The sequence below is a fragment of the Pogona vitticeps genome, chromosome 1 (genome assembly GCF_051106095.1).
Source record: "Pogona vitticeps strain Pit_001003342236 chromosome 1, PviZW2.1, whole genome shotgun sequence".
NCBI classification, from domain to species: domain Eukaryota; kingdom Metazoa; phylum Chordata; class Lepidosauria; order Squamata; family Agamidae; genus Pogona; species Pogona vitticeps.
This window is the reverse complement of record NC_135783.1, coordinates 74,393,364-74,409,186: the sequence shown is the minus strand read 5'-3', so window position 1 is coordinate 74,409,186 and position 15,823 is coordinate 74,393,364. Positions and strand designations below refer to the sequence as shown.

General features: G+C 39.3%; 1 protein-coding gene across 1 annotated transcript in view; it reads right to left on the bottom strand.

Annotated features, from left to right (window-relative positions):
* Window positions 1–15,823, bottom strand: part of KATNA1 (katanin catalytic subunit A1) — a 450,967-nt gene that overhangs the window by 230,632 nt on the left and 204,512 nt on the right. The gene's annotated exons all lie outside the window — the stretch shown is intronic.

Genomic DNA, 15,823 nt, shown 5'->3' with positions numbered 1-15,823 from the left:
TCTAGAATGAAACCAAACAATCTTTGACAATCAAATCACAATTAATCTGGTATATATATTTTCACTGTTGCAATAATTCCAGGCATCATCATCATGTTAGAACTGCAGAGTTAGAAGGAAAGCTGTGGGTCAGGGAGTCCAGCCCCTGTCAAGGAAGCACTGTGGGAAATTGAACTCCCCACCTCTGACTCCACAGCCAGATACCTAAGCCACTGAGCAATCCAACTGTTCTACTCAGCTTATCTAATTGTACAAGCTTTATTTATCTATATTGCTTCTATGTTCTGTATGCACAAAATACTTCAGAGTTGTTAAATACAAAAGTCTTACTGCTATGTAGACAACCGTAGACACAAATGCTTAAACAAAATCCTTCCTTGCAACTTGTGAAATGCTACACGTGTGATTGCCATTAGACTTGGTCTATTCCTGTTCATATCCTCAGGTGTACAAGAACCTCTAGGGGCTGCAGTTGGCTAACTCCCATTATTATGCAAGCCTCCACGATTCCAATAACCTGTAATTCTAAACCCTTAAACCAGCAAGGTTTTATTGTATCAAGGGTGCAGGATTCTGAACTGTTGTTAAATTATTCTGTTACGAACACCAGTAGGGTGTACTATTGGACTTACAAATGCTATTTTCATATTTTCACATTACCAACATGGTTCCACTCGTTACATTTTTTTACTTTACTTCCGTGCTAAACTGGAAGACGTGAATGAAATTCATCAAAGCAGTGTTATATCATTGGCCTTGTTCTCAGGCTGACCGGAAAGCAGCTGATGGTTTTGAAAACAATTGGAACTAATGCAAACTGCTTCCCAAGATGTACTTTTAAACATACTTTCATTTTCACTGCACTCCTTTCTACACGCCTTTAATCATTTCTGACATCTTGTAAATACAAAATTTCAAATTTTAGCACTTCAGTATTGGCCATACTGGACGGGCTGATGATGCAAAGCATCTGGAGAGCCAACGTTTCCCCATCTTTTACTCTGTAAGCTGTACTTCATTACCTTTAGTGTGGAACTTTTATTTAGATGTAATTTTCAAAGTGCAAAACTAGACATGCCTATCTGTATGACAGTGTTCCTGGCAAGAATTTTATTTATTTATTATTTATTTATTACTTTGATTTATATATTGCCATATTATTTATTTATTTATTTATTTATTTATTTATTTATTTATTTATTTATTTATTTATTTATTTATTTATTTATTTATTTGATTTTTACCCCGCCCCTCTAGACCATGTCTACTCGGGGCGGCTATTATTAGTCCATACACACTCTTTTGAGTGGTTTACAAACAACTAAAAACAATATAGAAATACAACCAGCAACAAGTTAAGACAGAAATAGCAGTAAAATTAGACCACATGGCCAGAAACAATTCCCGTGCCCCCCCCCCAAAGCAGAGCAGGATTCAGAACATCCAGCCAGGATTGGTGTGAAACGCCTCCCTAAAAAGTAATGTTTTCAATTGCCTCCTGAATGAAAGCATGGCTCCTCCAGAAGCTGGTTCCATAATGTCGGTGTCACCACAAAGAAGGCCCTGCCTCTTGTAGATGACTTTTAGGCCTCCCTTGGGGTGGCTGTACAGAGCAGCTTAGCCTGGGGTGATCTGGTGGGTTGGGTAGATGCCACTGGGGAAAGAAATGTACTAGTACACTTTGCATAATATTTGTACTTTTCATTGGCACCAGATTCATGTCTGAAAAGATAGGTACTAATATAATCTTGTAGGGTAATGTGGAGCAATCTCAGCCTCCAATATCTACCTATTGCTCTTTTGTTGAAGTCTAGTGACCCCCAGTATCAGATCTTCATTATGAACATTGGCTTGCAAGATGTAATTTGCCCAGTGGGTGGCTGTTTGTTGTGCTGTTGCTTTAAGAGTGCAAAGCCTGAGTAACTGAAAAATGTCATTGAGTGAAGGGGTTCTTGGTATCTTTTCTTTCTTAGATGCTTTAAAATAGTTCTCAAAGTGACCAGAATCCAACATGACACTACGGGAGTGACAACTTCTAATTTGCACACTGTGATAACTGTTGCACAAGTGGTTGAGAAAACAGATGTGCAAACCCTTGTACAAACTGTTGTGCCAGAATATGAAACTGTATTGGATATCACTTTGGACTGAGTCTGAAAATGTACAGTCACATGTGCAGTGGAGCTTATGCTAAATAATGACATCATTCTACCAATGTCCATCCCTCTTTATGATGAGAGTGGGCAACTTCCAGGGGTGCAGAGGATGTTTTGCCTTCCCTGGGTCCTTGGTGAACTGCATAGCCCCCTGCCCCGCAAAGGTATTCTTGGAAAAATGGGGCCCTAAAATATAAATTGTGCCCCTTCAGGGCTCTGGATAGCTGCAGTTTTCTCTATGCACCCAATTGTTGCCCCGTCTGCAGCCAATTATAAGCCTTTAAAGGACTTTTTTTAAAAAAGAAAGAAAGAGGACATGACTACTTAAGCAATCAATTTTTAAAAAAAGAGAAAAGAAAAAGGGAAACTTTTAAAAGTCTCAAACAGTAGTGGGAAAAATATGCCCCTTGTTCACCCCGTCCCTCAGCATTCCACATTCCCACAAAAAGTTTAATGTTCCACAATCCTCCAATGTCCGTGGATGGGTGTGTTCAATCCCTAGACCTCTGGAGTTTGCCCACTTTGATATAAAAAAACCTAGGGGAGAATTGGATATACTAGGGGAGGAGTGGAAATTATGGCTCCCCAGAGGACTTGGGGTCTGAACTTTCAATAACGGTAGTGGTGCAACAGAAAGCTGGGCTGAAACATTGTATGAAGTGCCCTATCAGTTTCTTGGAGGGGAACCAAATCTTGTTCTATGAATTGGGCAGCTAAGCAGTTGTGGCAAATGCATCCTTTTATGACATTGGTTAGCAAAGTTTCCCACCCCCTGCATCCGCCCCCCTGCACACTTGGAAGCCCTGAATTAAAAAGCTATACGTATCTGTTTTCTTTGCCCTGGGTCTCATGTGTGAGTGCAAAGCAGTCATTGTTGTGGCTTGCCCCGCCTACAGATTACACATGCTAGAAATTCTTTGTCCCTTTACAATCGTATCTGAGAGCGGAACTGAATTTTAAAATAATTTCTTGGCTAGTTTTCCTTCTGGAGTTGGAGAGGCTGGATTCTTCCCTTGTCTTGCAGTGTAACTCCAGTGTTCTGTCCTTCTCACTTCTGGTGTATTGCAGACAGGGAAGAGTTGGGGCTGCCGGGCAGAGATCTCATTGCAATTCACCTCTTTTATGCTGTCTGGGTGTCCTCAAGCAGTTGATTGACATTTCAATAGCACAATGTTGTTAACCAAAACAGCAAGGGACCCATTCTCAAGGCTAGGCTTTTGAGATGGGAAAAACTGGCATGAACTGAAACATGTTTGGTCACAGTGTAACTTCATTTGGTTTCAACAAATAGGAAGGCTGTTAGGCCTAATCTTGGCTAGCAGTGAATATGCTCTGAAGCACATTTCTGCCTTTTTCTTCTAAAATGGGATTAAGAGCCAGCACGAGCCTTTTGGATACACTTATGTAGAACTACGCCTACTGAGCCTATAAGACTCTTGCCAGATGGGTGGGCTTGGGAATTAGGCCAAAGTGGTTATAGCTTTTTATAATACACATGTTTCCACTATTGATGTCTGCTAAGAGGCAGTGTGGTGCAATGGTTATAGTTCTTCACTGGAACATGGGTGATTTAGGCTCTGGCCTCCACTGAGTGATGAAACACACGGGATTACCTTGTTGTTTCTCTCCATCTTTCTTATAATCTCAGAATTTAGAAGTGTAACGGATAAATAAATGTTTTGCCATGTATAATAGTTTTAGAATAGAAGCTGAGTTAAATACATCATCTATTTTTACTGGATGAGGGCAGGGTATAATTTTTTTCTGGATAGCTAAGCCATCCTAATATCTTTGTAGAGATTAGTTTGACATCCTAAATTACCTCAACTGTCCCTTATTTGCTCCAGTCTCAATTTATCAGACTTTCTTCCCTGTGTGCACAAAATCAGTTACATTTATATAGGTTTTTGTCTGAGATTCATCTGAATAATATGAAGATTTGCCTTTTTATTGTAATGTATCTCCATTGTAACTCTTGAACTCTGGTGGCTGGTTATTAAAAAATCATACTGTGGGCTAAACTAGATGATATGGATTGAGTGCCTTTGAATTTAGGAATTTAAGTGAATTTGAATTCACTTAAATTAAGTGACTTTGAATTTAAGTGTTGAAAGGTTTATGTTTTGTCACCCACTTTTCTCACCCCCTGTAGCCTGCAAGTTCTTGTTTTCTGATTTGTTGGGAAATAAGTACAAGTGTAATTTGCAAGTTTGAGGCACACAGCTTGGAGGGAGCCATTTCAGTTTTCCATTTGTAAAGACATGTTGGTTAGAAGTGTAAAATCTCTTTAATGGGCCAGATTTCCTTAAATATGTGGGGCTTCTTAATCATTTTGCTGCATGCTGAAACTTTCCAACAAATACTGTGTTTGGTTTGGATCACTTGTTTGGAAGTAGGAAAACACAGCGGGGGGGGGGGGAGAGGAAACACCTCTTCCACTTTGCCTAAGAGCTCTGAAAATTGCTTAAAAATCAAATCATGTCTTGAACTAATCTTCATCCTGTGCTAAGAACAGATGATTTTTGCTGCTTTCTATATGTCGTCTTAAGCACTAAGCAGTGAAGAGTCTTGGAGTAATAAATACAAATTTCACCAAAGACCCATAAATCAATTTTTTTTGCATAGGAAATAAACGTTAAGCCACTTTAAGAGAAAGGAAATAGGCATGTCAAATGTGCAGACAGAAGAATCAATTCCATTTGTCTGTGCTTGAATCTCCTGGATAATTAGATACTGGACATTGTTTAAACAGGTATTCCTGGTACAGTACTTACAACTCTTGAAACTGCTTCAGCCATGATACCTGGTGCTCCTTATCACTTCTTGTTTGTCACTTAGCTATAGAAGACTGGGTAGAAAGAACTTACTTTGAGTTACCATATCAGCAGTTTACCAATGGGTGAATATTTATAATGCTAAAGGCTTCAACATGTCGAGCTTTTTCTATTAAGTGCTCTCTCTCTTTGTCCTTGACTGTGTTTTTGGCATTGGCTTGAATAGGTCAGTGGCACTGACTTGCTACTTGCCCTTCCTTTCTGGGCATGGGGCTTAGCTCCTGTTTTTTTCTTCCTACCATCAGTCTTTATATATATTTGCCTCTTAAATGCTGGAGCCATTGTAAATGTAGAGGAATGACTGCTTGGCTTTAAAAGGGTAGGTTTTAGATTTTTTTGCTTCACAGTTGGTCCTCACAAAGACATGAACACACATTCTTTGTCTTATCTTTCTAACCACTTTCCTATGTCACTCTTTGTTCTTGTATCAAAACTGCAGTTGGCAGTGGATGAAGTCAAAGGAATGACTTTGCTGTCCTGTTTGAATTTCACACTAAGGTGTTAGACAATAAACTGATATTGAATGCAACATTCAGGCCCCTTTTCACAGGTGGGTTGAAGGAAAGAAAGTTTTACTGCATTTAACATTTCTCTTTCCCAGCACTTATTTGGCAGGTAACTTATAATATGTCTTTGGAAATTACAATACTTGCTCAATTAGAAAAACCTGTTACATAAGAAGAATTCCCTTCTTAAAACAGAGGATACAATTGCTTTATATCTAGGTCTTTATCTGATTAGTAATATTAGGAAGTGGTCTGATAGGTGTTATCACTATCAGCTGATAAATAATCTTAAATTTGGTTGATCTGTGGTATTTTTTTTTCTTAGCTTCCATTGACAACATCCACCACCACCAAAAGTTAATAACAGTAGCCTCTGATGTGGAAGATATTGGCCTAACCTTCACTGTCCCCAGGATGACACCCCAAACCAGGGCCCTTTCTACCATTAGGAACTGCCTCGTCCTCAGAAGTTGGGGGGTGGGCTGCGGTGTTAAATCCTCATGCATTTTTCCTGAACTCACACTTGCTCACACTTGTTCCACTTTACTGCTGTGCTGTGTGTTTAAAATTTCCTGCTAAGTTCAGGTGCTATGGAGAATTGATTCCAGTTGTTGGTGTGGGGTAAAATGCAGATGTCACACAGTTTCCTTCTGTATGTAGATTGGACATTGTCTTTTACCTCAGACAGCAGATTACTTTGCATTAATCCTTGCTAAAATGGGCTCTAGAAGTTAATTTTTGGTGAAATATACTGCCAAGATATAATGCAGTAACTATACCCTGAATGTTTTAGCCCATTTTACAGTGGAGAATTACATTATCTTCATATTATGTTCTGTGGATTGAAACAAAGGAAGGTAAAATATTGTGCACTATATTTAAATATCTGAATGACACCCCCCCTCCAGTTTGCTTTTAGGACCATAGATTTTGACATACACATGGTATGCTCTATTTGTTTCAGACGTTACATCTGATATGTAAGTACCATAATACTGTAGTGATAAAAAGGAATGATAAATGCAGTAGTTACTAGCAGGCTCTTCCATTTGACATAAACAATGTAAGCAAAGCAATCCAAAATCTGAGTTGTCTTTCCATGAGTTTAGCCTGTTATGCTTTAATAATCAATGGAATTTATAAGTCATGTATTTTATGTAAATAAAATGGTGCACATGTAGATCCATATTTGTACCCTATGGAAGAATTGTATATGGAAAATGAAGGAAAATCTTGCTCATTACTTTACATCTTTTGCTCTTCATATTTTAGCTCTCAAATCAAGGCAAGGGTTTAAATATGCATCTACATATGTACTTGCTACTTAACGGGAATTTTGATGGTTGCTTATCTACTATTAATATTATATTTTATAATGTGGCAGAGCAAATCAACACTCCACAAAGCCATTATAAAAATCGGGGCAGCTCAAATAAAAATTATAGTTTTAAAATTGGACTTTGGTTCAGCACAGCATTTGCCAGTGATGGAGGAGTGTGCTCTTGTTCTGTGCTAAATTTGGAGAATTTTTGGCAAAGAGTTTTAAGTTAGGATTTTTAAAAAGTAAAACTACCCCCCCATACAGAAACAATTGACCCTCAACATACCCAGATGTAAAATAGCCCATATAAACTGAAAAGACCAATCTTGCTTATCTTGAATGAGAATGTTTCATTCTCCCCCCCCACCACACACTTTTTTTAAAAATTTGGAAAGAATCCAGGCTGCAGGACTGAAATATTGATCCTCTCAAGAGGCCTTTCAGAGGGGAAAAACAAGAATTTTGTTATAAGCATGCTTTGAATAGGCTTACTGGTAAGAGAACTGCAAGTTAGATTTATTGTTGCAGTTTCTTGGGCAGGAAGGGAAATGTTTGGAGGGCCATGAAAGGCCACAGAAACAGTCAAAGACAGGTTTTCTTTGATGTGTCATAAAACCAGACTTGCTTTAAAGAAAATAATGGAGTGACAATCCTTCAGAAAGGAAAATTTTGCCAGGTATCTCCAGAGAATTAGCATATAGATTTGCAAGGTATATTCAAAGCATTTCTGCATTACAAAAGCACAGAGTACTGTAGTTGTGTTTGTCCAATCCTGAGCACTTTCAATAAACATTTCAGAAAACATTTCCTAAACTAAGCTCATGTTAGGTCTTCCTCTCTTCCTACTGCTCCTTCTCCACTTTCCCTACCAGTATTGTCTTTTCTGGTCAGTTTTGTATTTTCTTTATGTGGTATGTGTATACAAACAGAAGTACCTTTGCACTCAAGCAAGAAATCTCTGGATCTAAACCCTCAGTTCTCCCTTGACATTCACAGTTTGGTCCCATGCTTCCTGTTAAATAGCTGTTTGGCAGGCTGGAGAGATTGAGGCTGCAGTCACACCCGGCAAATATTCTCCCATTCTAACAATAATTTCATACCTCTGTTGTACTGAATCACATGGTAGCGTGGTATATATACCTTGGCAAACATCCCAATTCATTTTCTCTTCTTTGAATTATTATGGCTGACTATAATGTGGTACTGATTTTTTGTCTTGCTTTCTGGGGCAGTACAGCCCGTTATTTAATTTTAAAAGAAAATATTACTAATCAATACATCAAAATGTCAGGTAGGAGGCCTACTTCGGTAAAATTTCCTTGGTTGTGCCAGTGCCTCTGGAAGAACTGCATAGCACTCAATGGACCTGGCATTAACATCCAGGGTTCTGCTGCTTGCCAGACAGTAGGTGGAGTGATGCAACACCTAGCAATCCCTTTAAAGCCATTTATATAAGTTTACCTATATATTGATATACCGGCCACATACCTGCCTGCCTGCCTACCTACATAGTAGGGCAATAATGTAACATGGTAAAAATGGCCACTTCCTTCTGCAGTGACTTGGCTTTGGAAAAGAACCAATAGTTGTGCACGTGTCGTACTGCTAAGGAACAAATTGATACGCCAGCTGAACAAACTAACATAAGCCTCCTGGCGAGGGGGAAATAAACTGCAGTTACACCACAGAATGGGTAAATGATTCAATAATGGTCTTGCATTATGTGACTACAAATTTACGCAACAAATTTACAAATTTATGCAACAATCTAACTGGAATATAATTAGGGGGCATTTGCTATGTGTGGCCGCAGCCAGAGTGATGTGCTGCAGAATTTGAGATGTGGAGAAAAATGGTAGCCACACAGAGAAGCCGCATGTGCCCTATTGCAATTCTGACCATGACATTGTGTAAAATGAAGTATAATGCTCAGCTTGTATAACAAATATGACACAGTACAACATGCCAGACACATTGGTCAAGTCTCTATTTTTCCTGTTTCAAGATAAGGGCACATTTTTATTTTTAAGTGCAAATTTTCATTTTTATGACCATTATATCTGTTGCTCCCACATGAGGTCTCTCTCTAACACACACAGACATGCCCACACACAGACACACACACATTCATTTTGAAAGCAATCATTCATGTGAATAGTTGACATACTGAGAGTCAAGTAGAACAGACTACTAGAAAGCTAGCAATGTTTTGGAAACATTAAACCTTGCCTCAGGGAAACCTACTCTTCTTTCCGCTTTGCCTGTTTCTTTTGAGATACAACTCCCTCCTGGGAATAAAATGTTTCAGTAGAATTGTAATCCTTCCTTTGGCAGTTCCTAAGCCTTGTCTTCGGATGCTTACATCCAGTTAAAAAAAAAACTTAATTGTTTGCCTTCCATTTATTTTGAAGAAAGACGAAGATGACATCAATGTATTTGTTCACATTTTTATTCCACTTTTCCACTTAAAAAAGCATTCATGATACATACCTACCAGCCCACTAAAAACAAACTAAACAACACTTAACAGCTTTCCTCAGACACCTCAACAGTTAAGATGTGTGCTTAGGAGTCTACAAACATAGGTGCTCTTCAGGTGTGAAGGACTGTGGAAACAAAAGTCTTGTGCACCTTGGAAACAGAAGGTTTTAAATGTGCATATCCTTAAGAACTGAAAAGTCATTTGCTGTGAGTCTGTTGTTTTTATGTGTTAGATTCCGTTTGACTTTTGGCAGCTCTGTGAATTAGTGACCAACAGAACTAAAGGCTATGACTGATTTTCCTTGTTGATTTTCCTTGTTAAGTCATTCCATCTCAGGGTTGATCTTTCTCTCTTTGTTGTTAATTTCTCTGTTTACGTCACTTTACAACACAAATGTTTTGCATGTAGAAATCTGCTTGTGTAGATCTTTTCCTCTCATTTATTTATGCCTTTATTTAGTTACACTTATGCAGCCATCTATCACAAAATCTCAGGGTGGGGTACAAGAAGAGAATTTTAAATTTTTGTTGAAGTTCAATTTAAAGCTATTTAAAACCTTGAAAAGCATATAAAACTCTTTAAATAATCTAAAACAATTTGAGTGATTCAAATGGTGCACTTAGAGGATTTGGCAACATGCTCAAAGCAAGATTTTTAAATTCCAAAGTCTTTGGTGCAACATTTTACAGTTTGGTATTGAAATTAAATTAGAGTGAGTGCCAAGTGGGCCTCCAAGCAGAAAACCTTCCACAGGAAGCTAAGAAGGCCCCTTTCCGCATCTCCATTATAATATATTATGCCTTCTGGTTGATTCTTCACTCTTTTCTTGGTTTGGCTCCCTGAGGCAGTTTGGCAATTGGGGACACTTCTTGTCAATTTTAAAAAGACAAACGGAGGCAGGTTAACAGTCTCTGGCTTTTTGATGTTGAAAGGCACTACTTGCAGGTTAATTTTTGGAAAACTACAAAAGCTGCATCCAATGGGCTGCATGGAACACTGCCCATGGAAAGTGCTGAATAACTGATTAAATACTGAAAAATTTAATTCCCTTGCTTTGCAATTGTCTCATCTGCTTAGAGAGATCATCATCATCATCATCATCATCATCATCATCATCATCATCATCATCATCATCATCATCAGTTAAGTCAGTTCTCCTTTATGGCAACCCTTTTCAGGGCTTTCCAGGTAGAGAATACACAGGACTAGTTTACCCTTCCCTTCTTCTGGGGGCACCCTGTGACTGTGCAGCTTGCCCGAGGCTACACAGGCTGGCTCTTCTCACAAGAGGAGAACCCCAACCTCTGGCTCCACAACCAGAGACTTAAACCACTGAGCAGTCCAGCCAGATACTACCACCTATAGACAAGCCTGCAGGAAAACTGTTTGTCCACTTGGTTTAAGTGTAAACTCCACATCAAGGAAACATAATGGCTGGAGTTATTTTTAACTATCATAAGAGGGCTGTACATATAAGGCTAACGCTAACGACAGGAGATGGTTTACATTTTATCTACCAGCAAGAGAGCTCAAGTTACTGAGCTAAACTGGAATAACAAGCTACTGTGCTAATCCTGCTCTCGCTATTTTAAGACATGAAACATATTTGTTATCCTCATCCTGCTGTACAGGCACCTTATTTTAGGACCCTAAGCTGGGCTATTCCAGAAGGCCTTTTTTTCACTTTCAACAGTTTATTTATTTACTTTACTTCCTTTATACACTGCCAATTTAAGGGGTCCAAGGCAACTTTTAAAATAGCAGGAGGTAGTGAGAGCAGAGACAAATGCATCCACCAAACAATTTATATGCTCTTAAATATATAATATTAAAAGATTATTAAACTTAAAATGGTTATTAAACTTGAAACGGTTTAAAAACAGAAACAGCAAAGAGAGAGGTGCAGATATTGAAAACAATTTTAAAGAAGAAAGGTTCAGAATCCCATGTTAAAAACTCCTTATGCTGCTTAAACAGTGACCAAAAGCTGAACTAAAATCAAAAGTCTTTGTCAAAGACAAGTGGGATTGGACCAACATAGCCTGGTATGGAGGGGACTTCTACAAACTGGGAACAGCCACTGAAAAGGCCCTGTATCAATTGTCCATCAAACATCCTTGTGAGGGTGGTGAGAACCAGAAAAAGGCTTTTCTAAATCTTAGAACTGGCTTATAAGCAGAGATGCAGTCCTTCAGATAGCCTGGACTTAACCTATACATGACTTTATACGCCATAACCAGCGTGTTGAACTGGGTCTGGAAGCAAACTGGCAGCCATTTGAACCAATTTGACAGAGGAGTTACATATTCTCTGTAACTAGCTTGAGAGTCCCTGTAACGTTCTGGACTAGCTGAAGATTTATTTTTATTTATTTATTTTATTGGATTTCTATCCCGCCCATCTAGACCAAAGGTTTACTCTGGGTGGCAAATTTTTAAATACCGTACTCTTCAAAATCAGCCCCAAACAGAGCATAGTAATATACAGTACTGTATAATGTTATAGTAATCAAAGCAGGATGTGACCAAGCCATGTGTCACAATAGCTAGATCAGATACTGTATCACAAAAATCACTCAACACAAATCATTCACAGACTCTTAGAAATTTGTTTTACATATTAGTGCTGGAAATTTGTCTTTATTTATTTGTTTATTCTGGATCCTGATCTTTTTTCATTGATCAGTTTCCTAGCCTACCATATTTCTAAGCCTTGAAGCAATTGGCAGTCTGTTCAAAGACCGTGTCTCTGTGTCTAACTTGAAAACAAGTTTACAAAGTGCTAGGGAACAAGCGATCCTCTTGCTGTTGTTGAAGTGCAAATCCCATTATACCTGGTCAGCAGACAAGGATTCTGGAAGTTGTAATCCAGGTGACTGCCTGTTCCCCTCCCCCCAAATTTACCAGATATTAAAACTTCCAGAAGCTGCTTTTACTTGGGCAAATTGCTAAGGGGAAATCTCACACAACACCTGTCTGCCTAATTATCAACCATTTCTCCTCCAACCAGCAGCCCTATCCACCTATTCCTCCCGTTCTGCTCAGGATGATCCCCTTCTCAGGGACCCTGGAAGTGTAGAGGACTACAGTGTGAAGACGCAATGGGAATGACCTTCTTTTGATTTATCACAATTAGGCCTTGGATGCAGCCCAATTGTTGGTGGCCAATGGTGGTAAGATAAACTTGAACAAAATGGAAAGTTAGGAGCAGTGGCTTTGGGTGTATTGAAGAGCATGGCACAATGTGGCTGAGCTGCTGCTGCATTGCAGACTTCATAATTCAAGTTGTTTCTTGTAAATAACATCTGCCTTCAGTGGATGGGGTGCTGCAACAGTATGGGCACCTTCCGTTCCTTTCCAGTTTATTTTACCGTCCTCCATGTTATTATTCCCATCAATTCAAGATCAGATATAATTTAGGCAAAGCTCACATGTACAGTTAATTAACAGCATCCACTAGTTTGACTTAGGGATTTGCACACCTAAGGAGGTCAGGGCCCATGGACTTCATTTCCCACCTCTGGACCCGGGTTGTGACTGGTTCTGTTGGTGTTCTTTGTTGTCATTATCTCAGAAATTCTGTTTTTTATTCTACATTTTTTCAAATTTGTGCATCTTTATGCTGATGTTTTAAATGTGTGCTTTGCTCAAATGCATGTCCCTTCAGCTGATGTGTTTTAGCAGTATCTTGTGTATATCTGTTATTTGTATATATTTTGTGTGTGCATTTTTCGATGTGGTGGTGGAATTTTTATTTTTTTGAAACATCTGCATTCAGTGGACAGACTGAGGAGCATAAATTGTGTCTGAGTGGTAAACAGTCTGGGAAGTGCAAAACACTTAAAATCAGGGGTAGGGAGGGGTGGAGTGGGAAATCCATTGGGATCCATCCTTTGCACTTCCTAGTCTGATTCTACAGCCCTCCACAAGCAATATCATCCACACCAGTGGTTCTCAGACTTTCAGATGTTCTTGGACTACAACTCCCAGAATAACTTCACCACTGGTTGTGTTGGCCAGGATTTCTGGGAGTTGTAGTACAAGGACATCTGAGGACTCAAGGTTGGGAACCACTGATCTACACCGATTGTCAGTGCCTTCATTGAAAAGTCCTCCTGGCAATGTTGTGGTAGCAAAGCTTCACTCCCAGTGTATGTTCAGGCATTAAATTGCTACATGGAGATGATGGGAAGATCAAGAGTGCTAGTGTATTCCTGTCCTTCATCCCTATAAAGTATTGTAGATTTAATTGAATAAAACTAGACTTTTCTCTCCTTATCAGAAATCTATTTCTGGCAGTAAACTGTTATGGATGTTATGTTGTCCGTGACTACATAATGCAGAAGTGGACAATTTAATCATCATTCTAGAACTGCAGAGCTGGAAGGGAGTTCAGTCCCTGTCAAGGAGGCACAGCGGGGAATGAAACCCTCAGCCTCTGGCTCCATAGTCACCTACCTAAGCCACTGAGCTATCCGGCAGTTCTGGGCTCTATGAATTTTACTGGACTACTTTCATTCTTCGCCACTGCCTGTGATGGCTAGGGTTGATGGAAATTTCTGTCCAGCCACATCTGGAGGTCCACCAGTTGCCCACCCTGTTCTAAAGGAACCACTTCTGAGAAAACATAGCTGTTCCAAAGTATTCTGGTGGCTAAATCTTAAACTTGTTTGAATCCATGACGTGGTGCCTTTCAGTGCCTGCTGTGGAAGCAAATCTATTTCAAAGTTTATGTCTATGCACTAATCCTGCTGGAAGTAAGACTATAGATGTCCCGATTTCTAGTCACCTCGAAGTTAGACACAATATGTGCCACAAGTAAAGTCTGTTCTAACAGGAGAGTCCCTTGAACAAGTGTTCTAGAAAATGTGACACATTTTGTTTTTAATGTTGACTGCTTTGAATGGGTTGTGTGACTTTTAGATATTATTACATAAAATATCTGCATATGTATATGGGAGTACAAGCACTTTTGCATGAGAAATGGCTGCAAACATTTTTATTGTTCCAGATGTCTAAGTGTCCATACTGACGAGTCATTTATTAATATAGCTATTAATAATTTTAATGAGCTTTTAGAACATATTTATTAATACTCATAAAGTATGGCTCATAAAATGAACAGAATAGGTATTCAAAGGAAATTCAAGAACCTCGAAGAAATGACTTTCTGTGTCTGGTTTTATCTTTACTAAAGGGATTTTTACTGGCAATAAAATGTAGTGGTTTCTGTAATCAGACAGTTTCCATTTTTGCTCTCTGCTCTCTGAGGCATGATAAAATTGTAAGGAGAGACACTGATGGGTTTTTTAAACACTTCTGGATCTTCTTTTTATAACATCTCCGTCTACTGTGAATTTTGAATGACAGGAAATAAGGACCCCTCTCTAACCCATATGCTAAACTTTTATTTGCATTTACAAACTTAGCAGGTGTCTTGTCTCTTCTGGGCAAAATTTAAAATAGCTCAGTGGTTTAGACCACTGGTTCTTAACCTTAGGTTACTCAGGAGTTTTGGACTGCAACTCCCAGAAGCCTTCACCACCAACTGTGCTGGCTGGGGTTTCTGGGAATTGCAGTTCAAAAACATCCGAGTAACAAAGGTTAAGAACCACTGGTTTAGACCTCTAGCTGTGGAGCCAGAGGTTGGGAGTTCAATTCCCCTCTGTGTCTCCTTGACAGAGGCTGGACTTGATGGTCCACAGGGTCCGTTCCCACTCTCTCCAATTCTAAGAAGATGATGATCATGCCTACGTTTTCTGTTTATAGAAAGACATACATTTCCCATTGATGGCATGCATAAACAAATGATGAAACAAACATACAAACAAACTTGAGTTTGCCGGGATCTGTATTTGAAATCTCTTCAGAAATGAAGAACTATAATAGATGAATTCTTAAGACAGAAGCTCTTGCCACTCTCTATCTTAATTAGTCTGTCATTTTTATTGTCGGTTCCTTCTACCACTTTTGAGAAGAGAACCACACTAGCAGGAATCCAGGTGAGATGCTGGAGTTTCAAGGTGGCATACAATTGCAAATTGCCTCTTAAAGGCAAATGGGCCCAGACTAGTGCCAGTTAACATGAAAGCTCATAATTATGTTGCTTTGTGACAGCAATTACAAACAGAAATTGCTTTGCTACATAGCCTTTGCTGAGCTTTTTCTACATAGCCAGATAATTCTCCTTCACATGACAAACCTGTGTTACTCTCTTCTCAGAGGCACAGTGACATATATGAGGCTGCAACGTCTTCTTATGCCCCCTCGTGGTTAATGATGGAGAAGCAGAACTGCTAGGGCTGCTTCATACAAGGTCCTTATTTTTCTATGTTGAAAGCAACACACAAATGTACACACGTACAGGGCTATCATTGGGCTGCCAAACACAGAATCATTTTCAGGCTTCCTTGGTGTCCTAAGACTGATGTAATGATGCTGTAGTCAGCAGGAGTCCTGGGTCCCACCAAAGCAGGGCAAAGCATGGGGCTGAACTGGAAGCATCATTGGCAATGAGCAGAGCGC